The sequence below is a fragment of the Chiloscyllium plagiosum genome, unplaced genomic scaffold, assembly GCF_037043375.1.
Source record: "Chiloscyllium plagiosum isolate Xiang-an unplaced genomic scaffold, Cpla_swu_hap1 HiC_scaffold_31, whole genome shotgun sequence".
NCBI lineage: Eukaryota > Metazoa > Chordata > Chondrichthyes > Orectolobiformes > Hemiscylliidae > Chiloscyllium > Chiloscyllium plagiosum.
The window spans coordinates 38,361,372-38,374,392 of NW_028270169.1; the positions used below are offsets into that span (position 1 = coordinate 38,361,372).

The window sequence follows — 13,021 nt, forward strand, 5'->3', positions numbered from 1 at the left end:
AGCAGATTTGTTGAATGAAATGTAACCATTTTTGATTTCTATTTTATACCTCAATTCAATTCAATACCTTTACTGGAGGATTTCTTGTATGCAGGTAGCCAGAATGTGCTGCAGAATCCTTAATATTAGTGTGAATTGTGCACCAGACTTTAAGGGAAATGGATAGATGAGTGTGTAAAACAGCCTACTTGGAAACCAGGAAAGAGGAAGCACTTAATATCACTGATAAAAACTGTGTCAGTAACATTAAAATGAGAAATGTTGCATCAGAGAGCACAGGGGAGAAGCTGGGATTCCATTAGGAAGAAGGAGGATTGCCTAACAGATGAGAAGCTTTCTTTTTATTATCCCACCAATAGTCTGATGTAGAAATGAAATATTCTCCCCATAAATGAGCTGTCTTCACTTCTCGTATGGACTCCAGCTTTATACAAATATAAGAGATGTTGAGGGGAAATAACTTTTTGCAATCAAAGAGGAAACTGAACTTCTTGAATGCAGCTAGAGCAATGGAGGAAGTGTGGTCAGAGCAGATTGTGAGACCAAAAAGATCAATAGGTTACAGAACACTAAGCTTTCGCATATTAGAATATTATATATGTTCAGAGGTAATTGATAAAAATAGGTCAAGGCATTAAGTGCAAATTGGTTGAGCTAGTAATAGATAGTTGTGTATTTAGATGTCATTAGACAAAGAAGTTGAGGAGCACTCATAAGAAATAAGAAAATTTATAGAGAAGGCTGTAGACACCCACATGGTAGAAAAGGCATTAAAACAGCTTGGATTCAAATGATATTAGATAAATATGAGCTAAATTGAGATTTGATAGATATTGGTTGAGGCACCATTAATTAGTTGGGAATTAGTTGAGTTGTGTAAATATATGGGGATTGAGATGGTATTATATTGCCATGAGTTAAGTATTACATGAGATGTATTGAGGTGGCACGAAGTAAGCAGAAGCTGAAGTGGCCTCAAAGAAGTATGGATTAAGTGGCAGGAGATCAATTTTTGTTTAAGTGTACTGTTGTAATAATAGATGTAACAAATGTGGCGATTTTGTTGAGAGAACAATGTTTGTCCATTTATTCCAATGTTTTGCAACTCAAAAATATTAAAATCATAAGTCAATTCCTCCTACATCTGATATATTCATACTTCAAAAGAGCTCATTCAAAAAACATGCCTTAACTGATTTTTAAAAAGTTGCATTTTCAACCCTGCACTCATTCAACACCATTATAAACCTTCTGGAAAATTTGGTAGTTCTGGTGTCATTCTTAGCTGCAAGTAGTAACTTTGCAAACCACAGCCGGAACTCACCACTTTGACCCAGAGAATTATTTTACACTTGTCTCCAGGCAACCTAAACCTCTGTGGTCTCAGTGTTGTGAAAGAAGGAAGTAGTGTAATAAGGTTCTCTATACTGAGGCACGCACTCGCATTGTACTTCATCTGTCGAAATTCATCATTTGCTTATTTAAAGGTCAATACTTTACTTGAGATAGACTGGACACCTTAATGCTTGTACTAGCAATGCAGCTTCGGTCATTTCTAATAAACAGCATGTTGCACACAACTGCAAGAGATAAGGGTAGGTACAAACCCCTTTCCAATTCTGCCAGCCCAGGTTCAATAGCAATAGTCATGTCTCTAAGTCAGAAGGTTATGGGTTCTGGATCAATTCCAGTCAATCGCAGCTGGAACTTCAGTGAAGCTGGAACTTCACTGTCAGATGTTTAGATGACACATTAAACCAAAGCTTAGCTACGTTCTGAGCTGAGCCCATAAGAAATTCTATTACACTGTTCAATGAAGAGCAAAGGAATTCTCCTCATGTTCTGGCCAATAATGATCCCTTTCCTAACATTTCAAACAGATAATCTAGTCATTTACTTCATTGCTCTTTATGGGAGATTTATGGAATACATTTCCAATATTTCAGTGACAGCTTGCCTTTGTGTATCTACTAGTGGTTATGTTTCTAAAGTGTACTTTGATTTACTGTGAACTGCTGTGGGAGAGTCCTGAGGTGATGAGTTATTACAATAATAAATTTAAGTTTTTCTCACTTTATTCTTTAGGACCCTGCCAAGATGACAGGCTCAGTTTCACTGACCTTGAAGAACTTAAACACGTTTGCAGAATGTACATTCCTGCATTCCTAACATGCAGCAGCATACCTGAACAAAGCACACTCACAAGTGGTTGTGCGACATAGTTGCTGTAATAATGATTTTATTGTGAATGCTATGACATTGATGGATTATGTGCAATCATCTAACAGTTGATCCAACAAGTAACGTGTTGGGCCTGAATGAATTCCATCATGAAGCCTATGGCAGAGATGAGATGGAAATGTGTTGCTGGAAAAGCGCAGCAGGTCAGGCAGCATCTAGGGAACAGGAGAATCAACGTTTCGGGCATTAGCCCTTCTTCAGAAATGAGGAAAGTTGGTCCAGCAGGCTAAGATAAAAGATAGGGAGGAGGGACTTGGGGGAGGGGCGTCGGAAATGTGATAGGTGGAAAGAGGTCAAGGTGAGGGTGATAGGTCAGACTGGGATGGGGGCGGAGAGGTCGGGAAGAAGATTGCAGGTTAGGAAGGCGGTGCTGAATTTGATGGATTTGACTGAGACAGGCTGGGGGGAGGGGAAATGAGGAAACTGGTGAAATCCGAGTTCACTTTATGGCAGAGATGAGTTCACTTTATGGTTTGAGCAATTCACAAAGCAGGTATCGGTCTATAGAGCTGCTTTGCCTTGAGTAAACTCAGATCCATCAAATTATTCAGAAAAAGAATTTGGTCAGTTTAGGGTCCAACATACGGTAGGTATTAGAATCAATTATTAAAGAGACTTTAGTTGCTCACTTTGAAAAAAACTCAAGGTAAGCAGCATGGTTTTGTGAAGGAGAAATTATGTTTCATCAGTTTATTAGATTTTTAGGAGTAACGTGTGGACAAAGGGGAGCATGTAGACTTGGATTCCATTAAGCATTTGATAAGGTGCCATATCAAAAGACATTGCAAAAAATAGAGCTCATGGTGTCACAGGTAACACATTAGCTTGGATAGAAGAATGGCTGGCTGGCAATGATGGCTTAATCTGAGGGTCACCAAGCCTCAGGTGATGGGAGAGATTGAGAAAAAAGTCTTTCATGGTAATCTCAGTCAATTTGAGATTTGAACTCACACTGTTGGCATCGCTAATACAGGTATATCTTGCAATCAAGCAGGCTACTGGATACTATCCTTTATTGTAAAAGGAATTGAATATAAAAGTACGGTTGTTAAGTTTCAGTTATACAGGGCATTAGTAGGACCACATGTCAAATGCTGTACGTAGTTTTGGTTTCCTTAATTAAGGAAGGATGTAAGTGCATTGGAGACAGTTCAAAGAAAGTTTACTAGATTGAGACCTGGAATGAATAAGACCCATAAGACCAAGAGACATAGGAACAGAATTAGGCCATTCAGCCCATTGAGTCTGCTCTTCCATTCAATCACAGCTGATAAGTTTCTCAACCCCATTCTCCACTTTCTCTTCGTAACCCTTGATACCCTTGACACTCAAGAACCTATCTATCTCAGTCGTAAATACACTCAATGACCTGGCCTCCACAGCCTTCTGTGGCAATGAATTCCATAGATCCACCACTCTCTGGCTGAAGGAGTTTCTCCTTATCTCCATTCTAAAAGATCTTCCCTTTACTCTAACACTGTGCCCTCGGGTCCTAGTCTCTCCTACCAATGGAAACATCTTCCCAACATCCACTCTGTCCAGACCATTCAGTATTCTGTAAGTTTCAATTAGATCCCCTCTCATCCTTCTTAACTCCTTCAAGTATAGACCCAGAGTCCTCAAACATTCCTTAGATGATAAGCTTGTCATTCCTGGGACAATTCTCGTGAACCTCCTCTGAACCCGCTCCAGGGCCAGTGCACCCTTCCTGAGACATGGGGTGAATAGGTTGTCTTGTGATGATAAGTTAGACAGGTTGAGCTTCTTTTCACTGGATTAAAAGAAATGTGGAATGACTTGATTAAAGTTTGTAATGTCCTGAAAGATTATGAAAGATCCTTGAGAATGTAGAATTTGGAACACAAGCCATGGTTGTATTGATTGGCAGAGTAGGGTTGAAGTGCAGAATGAAGTGCAAGAATCTGCTTCTATTTCATATGTTTGCATAAATAAGTTGCTAATTTTGAGAATTCTAAGACCCGACATCCTGTATAATTGATCAGATTGGGAGATGGTTAGGTACAGAATTGTTCAGAAAGTTTTGCTTGTATACAAAATGTGTGGCATAAAATAAAATTTTAGTGGGAGAGCGAGCTAAAAGTGACAAAGGACCGTCAATCTGAGATGGTGTACTGACTAAGGCTGCATGTTTCATTCAGCTATCCTTTCGTGTTAAATCCCACTTTCTCATGGTGACTACAAGTAGGTGGTTTTGACTACTTTTTGCTACTTGTGGATTACTAGCTGATCTTTGCTCTTTTCAATCTTTCTAAGTCACTGCATGGCAAAGAAATTAAGGAGGTGTTCTGCTCAATTTCCTGAAAATGATAATTACATGAGCAAAACTCTGTACCTAACTATCTCCCAGTCTGATCAATTAAAGTTCAACATTGTTTCCATAGAGACCTCACATGTTTTTGAAAATTTTTTTGTTCACTGAAAAAGATAACTTGATGTTGGGCTAAAGTATTGAGTAGCAAGTAAATGCAGAATACATAGACTCAGAGTTAGTGTTGCCTCGGGTCTGTACAATGGTGTACAAAATGTGGTACCATCTTTTCAACACATCATACCAGGTTTTTACTTGTGTTAAGTTTGTGTTAACGTCTCAAAAGAATCGTGCCTTACTGAAACAAACACAAATGCCAAAGAGCTGCAGATGCTTGAAATCAGAAACAAAAACATGAATTGCTGAAAAAACACAGCAAGTCTGACAGCATCTTGGAGAGGAAGCAGAGTCCAGTTCTGAAGAAGGGTCACTGGATTCAAAACATTAATTCCGCTTTCCATACATAAATGTTGCCAGATCTGCTGAGTTTCTCCAGCAATTTCTGTTTCCGACCACATACTGGAATATAGTTGCTATGGCAATTAGCAAATATGTACGCTTAGACAATGAATGCAGCAGGCGTTTAAATACAGAGGGAACAACATTCTAATCATGATTTATTCTCAGTACATATTAGAGTACATAGCTCCTTTAACTGCTTACAGCATCAGTTAACTTCCATTATTAGATCTTAACTTCAAAGATCATTCAGATTCCAACCTGCTGGAGGTACACACCCATTTCCATTAGGAACAAGTGGTAGCTGCTACCTGTTCAGTGACTGCGCAGTTGTACAACTCCAACTCAGGTACATTAAAGTTTGTATAGCCAGGTCTGAAGAAGAAACAGCCCTACAAAAAAGCTACAATGATTTCAATGTTAATTCTGTGCGGGATTTGCCACTTTCTCTCTACGTGTCGGGGAACAAGTGTGATAGGTGGCCCAGCACTTGATCGCAGAAGTGGAGGAGTGGGATGAGTTTCTCACCAGGATAAAGTTGCCAATTATTTCCTCGTCTTTCCATCTCCAGTAAGGGGAGAATTACAACCCTTGATGTCTGTCTCCACTTATGCAGCCAGACCTGTCGAGTTTCCACAGTATTTTGGTGTTAACTTATGTACAGGTCCTCTGGTTGGACTCTGAAATCCGTAATTGCAGCGTTTTGAAATTAATGTTCATGGAACATGAGCAATGATTAATGTCTTTCAAACCAAAACCTTCTTTTAGGTGGCGGTAGAGACATTTTCTTCCTCACATTAACCTCCCAATTCAGGTTCAAACTCCACCGATACTCTTGTGTATATGATAGCCATAAGCCTATCCAACATAAGCATTGATATTTAATAGTACCACACTCCTCTGACACTAGTCATGGTCAGCATACACGTAGGTGGTTGGCAGTAGAATGTGTTGCCCATTTCTGAGAGACAACAGTATAAATTGAAGCATAACTTTTCTATTTGGCAGCAATTTGACACCAGTGCTATCATTTGAAGCTTTACATTTCGAACGATGTCCTGTTACAATCTTGCATTAAATACAATGTTAACCAATTTGAAGGATCTCCTCTGTCCCCAAATCCACTGACTCTATTTAAAAGAATCATTAATTTCTTGAAGGTTAGTTGCTTGTACTTGAATTCCCTCGGTTCAGGGAAGACCCTATTAGATTGGAATATAGCCAATATAAGTTTTTTATTTAAGAAGTGAAAGAGAGACACAGATATCAGGAAATTCCTGGTCATTTAGTTCAGTATTTGATGTCGGGAAACCCAGAGGGAAAATCTCATTAAAAAGCTAGAAATATCTGGAAATGGTAGTACTGGTCATAGCAGACTTTAATTTTTCACTACTAAAGGCAAATCAAACCAGAATGTCTCATTTGCCAGTTTATTGTTTTTTTTTATTTCTGGGAAATTTTAGAAGGTGTTATGAAAGAAAACAAAATGGAAGATGAAACAACGGGACTTTCAACCATCAGACTATAAAATGTAAGAGCAAAAATAGGCCATTCGGCCCATTGAACCTGCCCTGCCATTGACTGTTCTGAGAAACCATAATTCCCCTCACCTGCCTTTTCCCCACAATTCTTGATCCTCTTCTGATTAAAAGTCTGTCTATCTCAGCCTTTAATATACTAAATGACCCAACCTCTATCGTCCTCTGTAGTAAACAATTCCACAGATTCACAGTCCCCAATGAGATGAGGGTCCTTCTCCTCTCTGTCTTAAATTTGTGACCCTTTATTCGGAGATTATGCTGTTTTGTCCTAGACTCTTTCATAATAGAAACAACTTTTTCACCTCTACCCCATAGTTCCCTTAAGAATCTTATATATTTCAATAAGGTAACCTCTCATTTTTCTATGTTCCAGGTCCGATCTACTCAATCTCGCCTCATAAGTCAGTATTTCCATATCTGGTATCAGCAAGAACCTTCTCTGACTATGTCCAATGCCAATCTATCTTAGGTAAGGATACCAAACTGTCCACAGTATTCCAGCTGTGGTCTGACTAGTGCCTTGTATAGTTTTAACAAAACCTCCCTACTTTTACACCCCATTCTATTTGAAATAAAGGTCAACATTCCATTTGCCTGCCATTGAATGTCAATAGTGGTTTTTTTATGATTCATGATTCTCAAATCCCTGCGTTCCATAGCTTTCTTCAATCTTTCTCCATTTAAATAATCAGTTCCTAAATTCTTCCTGCAAAGTTGCATGGCCTCACATTAGGTTCCATTTGCCATACTTTTGTCCACTTCCTTAACCTACCTATAGCCTTCTGCAGCCTCTTTGTGCCATCCTCACCTATGGCCCTCCCAGCTCTTTTTGCATCATCCACAAATTTGACTCTAGTACACTTACTTTTTTCAACCAAGTCATTAATAAACATTGTAAATAACTGTGGCCCCAGCACTGATCCCTGTGGCACTCCATTAGTTGCAGGTTTCCTTCCTGAAAATGTCCCCTTTACCCCACCTCTCTGTCTTCTATTGGTTTGCCAACCTACATTCATGCTAATATTCTACAAGTGAGCACTGCAGATGCTGGGGATCAGAATTGAAAAGTGTGGTGCTGGAAAAGCACAGCCAGTCAGGCAGCATCCAAGGAGCAGGAAAGTCAATGCTTCAAGCATGAGTTCTTTATCAAGACGTCGACTCTCCTGCTTCTTGGATGCTGCCTGACTGGCTGTGCTTTTCCAGCACCATACTTTTCAACTCTAATGTACTACCAACAATACCACAGCCACTTATCTTATTTAGTGTAATGTGTTCCAACTTATCAAAAACCTTCTGAAAATTCAAATATATAACATGAACCAGTGGTGTGCCACAAGGATAAGTGCTGGGTCTACTGTTTTTTGTCATTTATATAAATGATTTGAGTGTGAATATTAGAGAAATGTTAGTAAATTTGCAATTGACGCCAAAATTGGTGGTTTAATGATCAGTAAAGAAGGTTACCTCAGATTACAACAGGATCTTGGTCAGATGGCCCCAGGAATGGCAGATGGAGTATAATTTAGATAAATGCAAAGTGCTGCATTTTGGTAAGGCAAATCAAAGCAGAACTAACACACGTAATGATAGGGTCATGGGGAAAGTTGCCGAACAAAGTGACTCTGGGGTGCAAGTACATATTTCCTTGCAAGTGGAGTTACAGGTATATAGGGTAGCAAAGACAACATTTGGTCTATTTGCCTTTATCAGTCAGTGCATTGAGTATAGGAGTTGGGAGGTCAGGCTGCAGCTGTACACGACATTGATTAGGCCACTTTTGGAATACTACATTCAGTTATGGTCTCCCTGCTTTAAGAAAGATGATGTTAAACTTGAAAGGGTTCAGAAAAGATTTCCATGGATGTTGCCAGGGTTGGAGGGTTTGAGCTATAGGAAGACACTGAATTGGCTGGAACTATTTTCCCTGGAGATCCAGAGGCTGAGGGGTAACGTTATAGAGGTTTATAAACTCATGAGGGGCATGGATAGGCTGAATAGCCAAAGTCTTTTCCCCAGGATGGAGGAATCCAAAACTGGAGTGCAAAGGTTTAAGGTGGGAGGGGAAAGATTTAAAAGGGATGTAAAAGGGAAACTTTTTCACACAGAGGGTAGTGCGTGTATGGAATGAGCTGCTAGAGGAAGTGGTGGAGGTTGATGCAATTACAGCATTTAAAGGGCATCTGGATGGGTATCTGAATAGGAAGAGTTTAGAGAGAGATGGGCCAAGTGCTGGCAAATGGGATTAGATTAGGTTAGGATATCTGGTCAGTATGGACGAGTTGGACCAAAGGGTCTGTTTTTGTACTGTACATTTCTATGACTCCATGACTCTATCAACTGCTTCCCCTTTATCTCTCCAGCTTGTCACTCCTCAAAGAATTCTAGTAAAGTGGTCAAGCATGATTTCCCTTCATGATGTCATGCTGACTCTGATTTATCATATTATGCATTTCTCAATGCTCAATTATTACATGCTTTACCATCGACTAATATTTTCCCAATAACAGATGATAAGCTAACTCGTTTATAGCTACCTGCTTTTTGTCTCCTTTCTTTTCTAAATAAAGGTGTTAATTGGCTATCCACTGGGACTTTGCAGAATCCAAGTAGATAAGGTGAAAATAATCATGCAGAGACAACATGGTTGTTTGAAAGGGAAATAATTTTTAACTAATATATTGGATTTATTTGAGGAAGTAAGTCAAGCTGCAGATAAAGGAGAAGCTGAAGATGTAATGTACATAGTTTGCAGAAGGCATTGATTAAGTGCTACATCAAAGCTTATTGTAAAAAATAAAGGCTCACGATGTGATGAATAACATATTGACATGATTGGAAAATTGGCTAGTTAATGGAAACAGAGAGTAGGCATAAATAGGTCTTAGGTAAAAACAATGACTGCAGATGCTGGAAACCAGATTTTGGATTAGTGGTGCTGGAAGAGCACAGCAGTTCAGGCAGCATCCGCGGAGCAGCAAAATCGATGTTTCGGGCAAAAGCCCTTCATCAGGAATATGAAGGGCTTTTGCCCGAAACGTCGATTTTGCTGCTCCTCGGATGCTGCCTGAACTGCTGTGCTCTTCCAGCACCACTAATCCAAAATAAAAATAGGTTTTATTCTGTTTGGCAATTTATAATGAGTAATTTGAGTCTCAGGGATCAGTACTGGGGCCTCAACTGTTTACAAGTGACTTTGATGAAAGGAGTAAAAATGTGGTTGTGAATTTAAAGATGATTTAAAGATATATAGGAAAGTGAGTTGTGAAAATGACTTAAGGATGATATAAGTAGGTTAAGTGTATGGGCAAAGATCTGACAAACGTTCTGTAATGTGGGGAAATATGAAGTATCATTTTGGCAGGAAGAATAAAAAGGAAGCATATTATCTAAATGGTTAATGACTGCAGAGCTCTGAGGCTGAAGGATCTGGATGTCCTCTTGCTTGAATCGCATTAGGCTAATATGCACATACAATAAGTATTTAGGAAAGCGAATAGAGTGTTGTTGTTTATTAGCACTGGAGGCTACTGTTCTTATTGGGCTTGATGAAGATGTTCTAATCTTTGTCTCTTTCTACATTGGCTTTGGAGTATCATCAAGGATGTTGTGACTCTGGTGACAACTTTTTCCATGTGAGCTTCGGGAACAAATATGAATGTCAGAAAGATAAGACAATGTGATTGAAGAAACTCCTGAACCCTCATAGCCATGCCACATGTTATCCCCTCACAAAATGCGACATTGTGTCTTGCCAACGAAGAGATTGTCAGGCCTCAACAAGGAGCTCTGAGTTATGTAAACTTGTCCAATTTCATGGTGGACATCCAACATTTTAATGTCTTGCTAGAAGTGGAATTCTACCAGTCAGCCACCGTAGAAGTATCCTGCCTAAAGCAAAGGTTCCCTTCCACATCACAGCCCATGTGCTTGTACTTTTACACTTCAGTGTGTGAAGTGTGGCAGCTGTGACAGATTGTCTTTCATTTCTGTGGAGTGTAGTTGGCATTTTCAAATTCCTCTGATAGTTTATTGTTATCATAATTCTCATTTAGCTGATATTATAAAGGCACAATTAATATGTATAATGTAATGCCCATGTTTGCTTGAGTCCATACCTTGGAATCTGCATTCCTGCACATTGAATGACCTTGGTGAAGAACAAATTGAAGGCTAATGGGTGGTGTTATTGAATCAGTGAAGGCACGATTATAGCAGTTGTCCGAAAGACAGCTCCAAATTCAAAGTTGTTAATTCCGACTTCAAGAGAAAAACAGTAATTACTTTGCCTGAGGTGGTCGCCAACTTTTGATGTTTTTGGATCTGACATGACAAAGTGTGAATGTTTTTTTTCAGTGTGAGTGGTTTGCAGACTGCTCCTGTGACCTACACGTTTCTCCATTGTTCATCTTCTGTTTTGTGTCACTGTCCCTGTGCCTCTTTTGACCTTCCATGGGTATTCCATTGTTCCTTAATCAGCTTTCCCTGGGAGCTGTTAACTGAACTTTGTCTTAATTTTACTTTTTCTATCATTATGTATGATTTCTGTCGTTAGTGTAGGGTGAATTATGAAACTTTTCACTGTACTTTTCATGTTCAAGTACACGTAACTACATTTCTATTTCTCTCAGCTCCTTGTAGTTGAGCACATAGATATCACTATATATGCACCTATCCTACTTCCAGAGCCCATGACTGTGAAATTCCCAGAGCCATGTTACCCCTGCTTGCTCCCCATGTAAAGGCTAATGTTGCCATGACCTGCTTGAAACCTCTTTCCAGAGCTGCCAGTCCCTTATCATTCAATATGAGGTGCCAGCCTGCTATCTACAAATTACCCCTTATTACAGTGACCATTCCCTCATGATCCAGTGCAATGAAGGAATCCCCAGTCTTGATTTACAATTTTTTTCCAGCATTTATGGATTGCCTCTGATTATTAATAGCCCTGGACTATAATTGATTGAACTCCTAAGACTGAGCATGACCCAGCCCTGGACTGATGTCTCGTCAGCACACTGCCTGAACTGCCTGTCAACCCTGAACTGCTTGCACTCAATCTTCAGGCCTGACTGTGGTCCTACCCTATACTTACTATAGCCTTACCCTGGACTGACTGTGGCCCTACCCTGGATTGACTGTGCCATATCCTATTTTGATTGTGGCCCTACCCTGGACTGACTGTGTCCCTCCCCTGGACTGACTGAAACCTTACCCCATACTGATTGAGACCCTACCCTGGACTGACTGCGACCCTACCCTGTACTGACTGAAACCTTACCCCATACTGATTGAGACCCTATCCTGGACTGACTGTGACCCTACCCTGTACTGACTGAAACCTTACCCCATACTGATTGAGACCCTATCCTGGACTGACTGTGACCCTACCCTGAACTGACTGAAACCTTACCCCATACTGATTGAGACCCTATCCTGGACTGACTGCGACCCTACCATGAACTGACTGAAACCTTACCCCATACTGATTGAGACCCTATCCTGGACTGACTGCGGCCCTACCCTGTACTGACTGAAACCTTACCCCATACTGATTGAGACCCTACCCTGGACTGACTGTGACCCTACCCTGAACTGACTGTGGCCCTACCCTGGATTGACTATGGCCATACCCTGGACTGACTATGGCCTTACCCTATACTGACTGTAGCCTTACCCCATACTGATTGTGACCCTACCCTAGACAGACTGTGGCCCTACCCTGTACTGATTGTGACCCTACACTGGATTGACTGTGACCCTACCCTGTATTGATTGTGGCTCTACCCAGGACTGACTGTGTCCCTCCACTGGATTGACTGTGGCCCTACCCTGGATTGACTGTGACCCTATCATGTACTGACTGTAGCCTTACCCCGTACTGATTGTGACCCTACCCTAGACCGTCTGTGGCACTACGCTGTACTGATTGTGGCCGTACCCTGGACTGACTGTGGCCCTACCCTGGACTGACTGTGGCCCTACCCTAGACTGACTGTGGCCTTACCCTGTACTTACTACAGCCTTACCCTGGACTGAATGTGGTCTTACCCTGTACTACCTTAGCCTTACCCTGGACTGACTGTAGCCTTACCCCTTACAGATTGTGGCCCGACCCGAGACTGACTGTGGCCCTACCCTGGATTGACAGAGCCCCAAACCTGTACTGATTGTGGCCCTACCCAGGACTGACGGCGTCCCTTCCTTGGATTGACTGTGGTCCTTACCCTGGACTGACTGAGGCCCTATCCTGGATTGACTGTGGCCTTACACTGTACTGACTGTGGCCCTACGCTGGACGAACTGTGACCCTACCCTGGACTGATTGTAGCCTTACACTGGACTGACTGTGGCCCTACTCTGGATTAACTGTGGCCTTACCCTGGATGACTGTGGCCCTACGCTGGACTGTGGCCTTACACTGTACTGACTGTGGCCCTACGCTGGACGAACT

At 41.0% G+C, this 13,021-nt stretch overlaps 1 long non-coding RNA gene across 1 annotated transcript; it reads left to right on the forward strand.

Moving 5' to 3' along the window:
- The first annotated feature begins 1,524 nt into the window (after window positions 1–1,524).
- On the forward strand, window positions 1,525–7,152 carry LOC148141883 (uncharacterized). Its single transcript, XR_015752244.1, has 3 exons — window positions 1,525–1,595; window positions 6,493–6,560; window positions 6,944–7,152. It is a non-coding gene; the product is annotated as an uncharacterized LOC148141883 (long non-coding RNA).
- The last annotated feature ends 5,869 nt before the right edge of the window (window positions 7,153–13,021 follow it).